The following is a 9,952-nucleotide window of genomic DNA, read 5'->3' on the forward strand; positions in this document are numbered from 1 at the left end:
TTATGGTGCAGAAAGCACATTCCGCCTGTAGTTTCAGTTGAATTCAAAGATTTTAACTGTTTTATTCTTCCAAGGCTTTATGTATGTACAATGCTGAAATTCAAAACATTCTTAAGCTAAAGGTTTATCTTGTCAATATATTTATTTTCCTTCCTCACCAATGGAGCACCGGGGGAGCCGAGGCAGTGCCAACATTTTCCTCAGCCAAAAGTCTCGCTCAAGAAGTGGCACAAGACAAAGAGACTAATAGTGTTTTGATCTAAGCACACAAGCCGGAGGCATGACATTACACATGCCAACTTCTTCATGTCTCCAGCCCACACCAGGGGCGCGCCACCAAAGCGCTCATCTCAATCTCCCCTGTGACAGGAGCAACTGAAATATATTGAGCAGCTCTTCCAGCTCTCTTGCATGCTCCAAGCAAGTGTTTCAAAACTCAGTTATTAACGTAGAACCCGTGGAAACTCTCATTCCAAATGTATTGAAACAAGATATCTGTTAGCGGGTTCCCTTAAACTTAGTCATCTCAGCATGTATGGCTTAAATAGAGATAATAAAGTGCCATAACTATGAATTACACATGGAGCGAGTTGTCCAGTCTGTACAATCCTATCCTTAGATTATACAGATTTGTCAAAAAAATTTCCTATCTGACCCAATCTGTATAATCTGATTGAATTTGACTTTGGAAAGTGCCTTGAGATGACATGTTTCAGGAATTGGCGCTATATAAATAACATTGAATTGAATTGGTATTCATGTAAAGCATTTTGTAATACTTTGTCTTACTGATCCAAGCCCTAAACAATTATTTCAAAGTCCAATTACAGTAAGTAAAAATTCCAGTACCTCTTCTTTTATTGAAGAAACACAAAAATAATTTAACAGGATCTCAATTAAAACTAATTTCCAACTACACATATTTATGAAAAAAACTTTAACTCAACACCTAACTTATGAATTCTAGATACGTTTGCAATGTAGAAGCAAAATGATTTCATGTTAATTGTTCAAAACCCTCCCTAGACACAGCAAATTATGGGTCATTAGACACCATCAAAAAACATTGTTGGCAGACTGATCAGTAATTGCACTCCTTGGGACCTTCATAAAGATAACTTTGCCAACTCTGGCATATGCCTGCTCAGCAACTTTAAACTCTGCAAAGAAAAAAATATGAAACAAGAGTCCATACATGTGTTAAAATGCAAATGAAACAATGACTGCATGAAGTTAGAGGTCAGGTTATTAATAATTTCATTTCTAGGTTCTAGTATATATAGATAAACCCAGAATTATTCATTCCCCTCGCCAATTCAGATTTAAAGCAATATTTTAACTTTACCAATCTTCGGACTGGAAGAAATTTAGCATTAGTCCTGACTTGAATCTGACAGAGATGGAAAGGAGGCCTTTCAACTTAAAAAACCTTGAGCTCACCAAAGATCAATTGTCAAAATATCAGTGGAAACACTCAAAAGGCTGGTCAGCAATTATAAAAAGGGATGTGTATACGTATAACCTACTGTTTTTTCCACTGATTATTCAGAAGGCTTTATTTTATTTTATCTTTTTTTATTCTATTTTATTCAGTTTATTTATGTAGCACCAATTCACAACACATGATCTTTTAAGGCACATTACAATAAAAAAAGTCACTTCAACTAAATCAGAATATGTTTTCAACTAATCTTAGTTATCAAATATAGCAGATTATTTTATTTTATTATTCAAACTGATTAAAAAAGCGTTCTAAGGAAATCCAGCAGATTGAATCAAGCCATTGACTTGTAGCACTTGTTATTCCTGGATGACAGTGCATTATGACAATGGACAGTCGCTTGCGTTGTGTTGTTGACTTTGCAGTAATCTCTCATTCCAAGTAAGCATGTAGCGACAGGAGAGAGAAAAACTCCCCTTTACTGGGAAGAACCCTTCAGGAGAACCAGGCTCAGTGTGAACGGGACATCTGCCACGACCAACTGGGGGTTTGAGAGGACAGAGCATACACACAAAAATGACACAGTAGCACTGATCCAGGAATACTTTCTGTGTTAAAGAAAGGTCAAAGTTAATGGTAGTGGTAAGTCCTTTAGTGGCTTCATCTAGGAGAGAAACACAGCGGAGCAGATAAGCTCTAAGCAAGTTTTCGACTCTAGAGGATGAAAGGGAGCGTTTACAGTTAGCTGCAGCTAAAGCTCAGCCAACAGCTGTGTCTAGGAGAGAGACGGAGTTAACAACTGAAAGACAGGGCCAAATGTATCATCAATAAAAGAACATTAAGTGTTTGGCCTAGCCTATGCCCCCCTCCAAAAAGGTGTCACTGACAAACAGAACGCCAGGCCAGATGTAGCCACTATGATGAGAAAAAAAGAAGGAATGGAAAAGAATGAAGTTAAAACTTTAAATAACAGCAAATAATGAAGTAGTAGTAGCCGTTACCTGCTTCCTGGTTTATCCCCTACTGCGGACATGCAGTGTCGTACTGCCGTTGTTATTGTGAATAAACACGAACGACTTTATTTACTAACAAATTGAGCAATAAGAAAGAATAAAACAGGACGTGATTATCTTTCATAAAAACTTTGTATGCAACCAGAGTGAGTTATTGATGTATAAATTAAAAAAAATTCAAATAATGTGGCTATGCACCTTTAAGACTAGGTTTAAAACTTTCCTTTTTGACAAAGCTTATAGTTAGAGTGGTTTATGTTACCCTGAGCTATCTCTGTAGTTATGCTGCTATAGGCTTAGGCTGCTGGAGGACATCAATATTTACTTTTCTCACTCTGCTGAGTTCTCCTACTGTTCTCTAATTTGCATTGTTTGTTGTTATATCAACTTTTAACTACGTTCTCTCTGTCTTTTTCTCTTCATAGTAGGTACATCTGGTCTGGCGTTCTGTTAGCTGCGACACCATCGAGGGGGCCAGATCATTTGCTACTACCCTCTAATATAGAAAGGATTCCTTGATCAATGTGTGCTTCTGTGCTTTTTTGTGTCTCTGCTCTGTCTTCTCTAACCCCCAGTCGGTCGAGGACGATGACCGTTCACACTGAGCCTGGTTCTGCTGGAGGTTTTCCTCCCTGTTAAAGGGAAGTTTTCCTCTCCACTGTCGCTTCATGCATACTCAGTATGAGGGATTGCTGCAAAGCCATTGGCAATCCAGACAATTGTCCACTGTGGCTCCCCACTCTATCAGGTAGAGTGAATGCTGCTTGTCAAGACTTGATGCAATCTACTGGATTTCTTTAGATAGTAAACTTTTTGACCAATCTATCTGTATGATTTAATTGAATTTAACTTTGTAAAGTTCCTTGAGATTACATGTGCTGTGAATTGGAGCTATATAACTAAATATAATTGAATTGAATTAATTTGAATAGTCATTATGTCCTCTAGCAGCTTAAGCCTCTAGCAGCTTAAGCCTACAGCAGTGTAGCTACATAGGTAGCTAGTTTTATCAAAAAGGAAAGTTTGAAGACTAGTTAAAAGTACACTGTGTGTCTGGCTCACAGACTAAAACTAGAATTTGGTTACACAGGAGAGGATCCTGATTACTAACTAGTCTGTCTCCTACTTTTAGGGTGTAGTCATTCCTTCCAAATTTGGTCCACTTTAAACGGTCCGGAGTTTGTTTCTCCCCTTGGCCTGAATCTTTTGTGCAGGCGTGAATATAGTCAAGTGAACGCATCCAGACCAAACAACCAGATCTAGTGTTCTTCACCTCTGGTGTGTATACAAAACGGTCTTGATCTGACCCAACTACAGAAAACATCCATCTCTTTAGATTTAACAAGCCACCGTAGCAGCTGCTGGTTAGCAACACTGCTGCTAGCATGCTTATCAAGTCCAACGACCCCAAAGCACTTTACACTACAGTCAGTCCTTCATCCGTTCACGCGCACATTCACATCCTGACTGTGATGTGAATGTGTGCGGTAAGGACAGTGGCACATCAGCGCCACTGGACCATCTGACCACCACCAGCAGGCAATGCGGGTGTAGTGTCTTGTCCAAGGACACAACGGCTGAGATGGTCGGAGCAGGGGACCGAACCGGCAACCTGCCGGTTACAGGACAACCTCCTAAACTCTTGCTCCACCATCATGAAAAATAAATTCGGAAGCATCATGCTGAAAAGAAGGATTCAATGATAATAAAGGCAAACTTAAAATAAGGCACAGGTAATGAAGGCACAGGAGTGCAAGTTGAATGTCAAAGACATAGGCGGAGTAACTGAATAATCCAGCAACTGAACAATGACAACCGGATAGCTTATATACAGTGGAAAGTGGAGACAGACATGGCAACACAGGTGAGAGTAATCAGGTGGTAAATGAGGAACGACAGAGGAACTCAAGGGAAGAGAATAATGAGCCGGTTCTGAGAAGAAGAAACCACAGGAAAGAAAATTGATCATACAAAATATACAAAGAACAAAAAAATGTCTAAGAAGCTAAAACAAACAGAGAAGAATGACTACAACTAGAAACATAAACAGTAAAGAAAAACTGAGACATAAACAAAATCTAAAAAGTCAAACAAAAGTTGTGTCTTTTAATACAACACATACGGATCCTTGGTATAAGGAAAAAGGGCAGCGGTGAGATTTTTATTTTGTAATAAATTCAGCTATTACTAACCCACATTTTCTTCACATCTTTTTTTCTCACTTCTCAACAACAGAAACAATACTCTTTATGACCTTTACACTCTTGGGCACAATCACACTGGGCATCAACTATTCAACAGGCTGAATTGGTTACTGGCAGACAAAGATTGGTTTCATGATACTAGGAAGAGTATACTGGTCTTTTGGGCCAGTCACATTTTCATATTGTTGTAGTTTTGGTTCTCATATATGGAGTGATTTGCTATGGGAGATTTTGTACAGAGTATACATCATTCATACCAACCAGGGGAACACTTTGTATCTCTTATGACAACTGATGATTTAAACTAACCCTCGATAATGTACTCATAGTCTTTTGTAATGAAATGGGGTTTTATGAGCTTGAATATAGTATGTATTAGCAGGAGGTCTCTTACAGTTATTTTGGTTTGATCATAAGCTGTTGAGTCAACTTACCCAAACAGGAATCAGAACAAGAATAAATGGAAATTGGGTGTAACGCAAAGCTTTCAAAGAACATCCATCCATCCAAGGTCTACACGCCTCCATTTTTGTAGGGCCATGGAGGGATTGGTACCAGGGCTGGATGTTAATTAAATAACAATATTGATCAATAGACGAATATCAACGATAGAAAAAAAGGGTCAATAAAAAGTTCAATAGAACAGTTTTTCTTCCTTTTGCATTCTAGCCTATCATGCAGATTAATATTATATCCCCCCAACTATTCACTCTGCAGACCCAGGAACGTTCCACGCCATTAAAAGAGTTCAGGGAGCACAAGTTCTTTTTCATTTTTTAAATACTTGGAGTATTGGTAAAAAGTTAGTTGAATAAAGGGTTGAGTCTGAATTCAGTGTTTGTGCGTTCTGTATCTAAAAATAGGTAATTATGCAACAGCATAAAATGGCCAGGGCTGCACTTAAAATATATGTTATGAATTGTTTTGATAATTATCGATATCGATCTATATGATTTATATTTTATTGATATGCTTTTTTTTCTATATCATGCAGCCCTAATTGGTACCTAACTCCAGTGGAGAGGAAAAAGGATATACCATGGACTGGGTGCCAGGCCATTGCATGTTTTTTTTTTGAGCTTGATTAGACACATATTGACAGTCAATCACAAAAACATTGTAGAAATCAGCTCCTCTTTGACAGCATTCATTTTTTACTCCACTGTATGGCCAAGTCTATAACAATGGCCGCAAGTATATGTGACGTCAGCGCCGTGATGCGCCGGACCCTAAAACTCTGTCTTGTCATATACACACACAGGCTCAAAGACTCGAGTTTTTAGAAATCTCCACTTTGATTATTCTGAGTTTTCAGAATCATCCAGTTTTAGGCAAGTAAAACGCTGTTTATGTGTGGATGAACGGCATTACCACATTATTATCAAAATAACCGGCTATGTGTGGACTAGGCCTAAGGCTTTAAAAAGGTGTGTTTTCAAAGACAAATATTTTCTATCATATTATTCCTGCGGTTTACGGTTCTCTTAACTAGAGGTGAGAGAAAGTGCTGGTGTGAACTCTGTATTATTTGCCCCTATCCCAACTGGACAGCTGGCTGAAAGAAGCCTCTTACAGTTTTCAGTGGCTTAAAAGAAAAACACCAATGTCATAGCAAACCCTTTTATACTATTAATGATAAATATGTTACATTATTGTTCCACCAGTAGCAACTAATAATTATATATTTGTTTTCCAAAGCTAATTAGACCATGGTATACAATTTAGTTTGTCATTTTTTTGAGTTGACAATTAAAAAATGAGATTTTTATTTTGTGGTTACCATGAACGTTTTATTTTTTTAAAGGTAAACAATATTGGTTATTGGTAAATATTGTTAATTTATGCAAAAGGAGATTTTTACCCGGTATATCTATGCCAGCATATTTACTCACTTTCTTCTTCTGTTATTTCCCTGAAGACTAGCAAACAGTACACATCCCTTCCACAACCCAAAGTTGATTTTGTTTTTGTGGTGGCATTTTTCCCCAAGGCATGTTTTCACTGCCATTTGTCTGTTTGTTTATCTGCCAACAAGATCACACAAGAGAGCCACCAAGCCGAAAGTCATGAATCTCAGCTGAGAGATAATCATACACTCTCATTCAGCAAGCACTCTAATTGTTTTCAATTGGTACTGTTTTTCTTATTGACCCAGTACTCTTACACAAATTAGTTTACAATATGCAATTTAAATAAAACTGCAAATAGAGGCATATGTTAGCAATACTATATTTAAAAAGAAGGACGCACGGCGGGATCAAAACACTTAAATGGAACAGCACTTGCCAGTGCTTTCCGTTATAAAACACTACAGAAATACACAACCTTTTTTCTCACTGAAATAAAATAATTTGCTGTGGTGTGCTACATGGCTCAGAGGAAGAGCAGGCACATCATGTGAGGCTATAGTCCTTGATGCAACTGTCCAGGGTTTGATTCTTGATCCAGGTCATTTACTGCATCACCACCTGCCCCCCACCTGCATTTTCTCTGTCCTTCTTCCTCTTAAGCTACTAATAAATGGTTCACAAACACAACAATCTGTTGAGAAAAACAAAACTTTCCTGTTTTAGGTTGGTTAGCAATATCAAAATTATTTAGATTTGCTTCAATAATGAGAGAGAATTTTATAACTTTTTTAGATTTTCTGTTCTTGTTTAAATTCTGAAATAAAACCCATGTCCGTAGAATAGGAATTGCCATTCAAACTGTACGGCTTGGGTTTTGACCCATTCTGGGTACCCATCCACATACCTCTCACAATAAAGATTTTGGCCCATTCCTTCTGACAGAACTGATGTAGTCTGCCTAGAGCACACTTAGCTATTTTAGCTTTGCCCACCAATTTTGTATGAGATTGAGATCAGTTCTCTGTCATTGCCAATCTTTGACTTTTCTGTTCTTAGAGATATTTTTCAGCCACAGTGACCAACGTTGACCCAGGCTTGTGGAGGTCCATAATTCTTGGTTACGTTTTTTTTTTTTTTTTTTTTTTCAGATTTTTCTATCATGCATTACGCGGAAGCAGTGTTGCATTAAAATACAATTGCAGGTGTGCCTCTTTTTAACTCAAACATCGTAAATCAGCCCATTTCAAGCTTACAAAGTAGAGGCATCATCATCGGGGGTCTTCCAAATTATTTAAAGCCATAGTAATCTAAGACAACATAAACTTCTCAATTTGAAGAAAGGCTAAAACAAATCGCATTTAAATAATTTTGCTAATTCCAACTGATCTAAAAATGTAACATTTCAGTCTAATTTAAAATGAGACAGTGGGGGAAAATGTCCTGCCTTTTTATATAGCAAATGCAAATCTATGGTTTCAGCTGGATCTATCAGAATGTATTTAAATTATTCTGCATCAACTGCTCCTCATTCAATGCACAGATTTTCCCCCTCACTGCGACCATGGAGCTGCACTCAGTGGGGTAACTATGAACTCCCAGTTCACCCTCTGCCTCTCTATGAGCGAGTGACATAATCAGATAATCAGAAACGTGTCCATCCATAATGAGACTTCCCCAAAGAGACGGTGTTGTAGCTCGACTATTCCAACCACTTTAAGAAAAGGAAAGCAGCGTACACATTGGCCGAGGCAGTTCGACAACAGTTTGCTCTAGAAGCATGCAGCTGTCTTTGTGGATGTTAAATAAAAATCCATGTTTACAGACTTCTCTGAGAAGAGGGATATTATGTCACCGAAATCCACTTTACTTTCAATTTACTTAATTGCAGAATTATAGGCTCCCTCTCAGACATCCCTCTCAGACATATGGACATCTGATTTTCAGGAGCGCAACTACTTCCAGCAGAGTCAAAAGTAGCCCACTTCGGACAATCTGAAGCAATCAAGCTGGGCGCAATCAAGGAAAGGGAAGAGATGATGAGACTGGAGTGAATCCAATTCCCCGTGGATTACGGGCGACAATGAGTTTCGCCAGGAGGGTTTTAAATGAGGAAGACTCGGTAGGTGGTTGTTAGCCCTTAAAACGGAGAAAAGGGCTCCATGCCCTAAATGGTGGGCACAGCAATTAGAGCGGGCAGAGATTGTTATTATTACTAATGAGATACTGGTGCACAACTCAGCTGGGATGTGAAAAATGCTGCGGTTTGTAACCTGTTAGCAGTGGCCATGCGGATCAAATTGCCTGACATGTGCAGTTACTTCTCCGTGCACATGATGCGCTGCTCGATAACATCTGTGACATTAATTTTAACAGAGCATAATGATGACATATTTCATCGTGAGCATGTTCAAAACATCCCGTTTGTAAGTAGTGAAAGTTGTACGGTGGATAAACGCGCACACAACTGATAACACGGGGGCTGTAATGTTGGATTGAATAAGTGATGTAGAATGTTTACCTGAATACAACTCCAGCGGTGCTTGTTGACGCTTATCCCCGTCAATATATCCATGTTATTGAACATCTTACATCTCCTGACAGCTCCAGAGCCGCAGCTCTCATCCGCGTCTGAATCCAAAGCGATAGTTGTTCCTTTTCTTGCAGAAACGGTTCCCCCCCTGATACTATTTTTTTTTTTATCTGCGCTTTAACCAGAAATGTTGCCGTGACTTCTTTCCATCCTCAAAAGAAAAATGTTCTCAAAGTCCAAACAGTGGCTTTCCAACGTCCCTACTCCCCAATGCACTCTGCTTGTCTCTCCTCCGACACGCTCATACCCCGAAAGCCCCGCTCGCATCGCCGGGAGGCGGGCGGCCACGCAGGCAGGTACCCCGCAAACCAAACCGGGTGCGCTGGCTTCAGACGAGGATTTCCGCGCTTCCAAATGTTTATTTTTCTTTTTTTTTACATTTCAATGTGTGGCATATTTACGTTTATTTTAGCAGCTAGCGTTCGCAGTCTGACTTGAGTCGGCTTCCGATGCGAGAGTGCCGCTCCGGCAGCAGGACGCAGCCGTAATAAGTGCGTGCGTGTGCGGCAGCAGGCGGCGTGGCACACGGGACATCAGAGGTGGGTCCACAAGAGAGATCCCCACGTTTTTTCTATTCAGGCTACTCCCAGAACCACGCCACATACATGTATTTTTTTAATGGTATACATCTATTAAAAAGAAATGGAATATATTTGGTAAAGTTTTGTTTCTCTAGTGGAATATAAATGCTAAATGGAGTTAACTGTTCTGAGTAATCAATAATTAGTTTATTCATGAATTACAGAGAAAACCTAACTGAACAACCAGAAACTGATTAATTATACAGTGCCTTGCAAAAGTTTTCACATTTCGTCTCATTACAACCACAAACTTAAATCTATTTTATTAATATT

General features: G+C 39.0%; 1 protein-coding gene across 3 annotated transcripts in view; it reads right to left on the minus strand.

Annotated features, from left to right (window-relative positions):
* Positions 1-9,569, minus strand: part of cntn3a.1 (contactin 3a, tandem duplicate 1) — a 140,858-nt gene extending 131,289 nt beyond the window's left edge. The window contains exon 1 of one of the 3 annotated variants that reach the window (XM_036136407.1): positions 9,027-9,564. The gene's annotated coding sequence lies outside the window, so the exon portion shown is untranslated. Of the gene's footprint in view, positions 1-9,026 lie in introns of all 3 variants that reach the window. The other 2 variants (XM_036136398.1, XM_036136416.1) reach the window with 2 other exon arrangements.
* Between the last annotated feature and the right edge of the window lie 383 nt (positions 9,570-9,952).

Source organism: Fundulus heteroclitus, chromosome 1 (assembly GCF_011125445.2).
Source record: "Fundulus heteroclitus isolate FHET01 chromosome 1, MU-UCD_Fhet_4.1, whole genome shotgun sequence".
NCBI lineage: Eukaryota > Metazoa > Chordata > Actinopteri > Cyprinodontiformes > Fundulidae > Fundulus > Fundulus heteroclitus.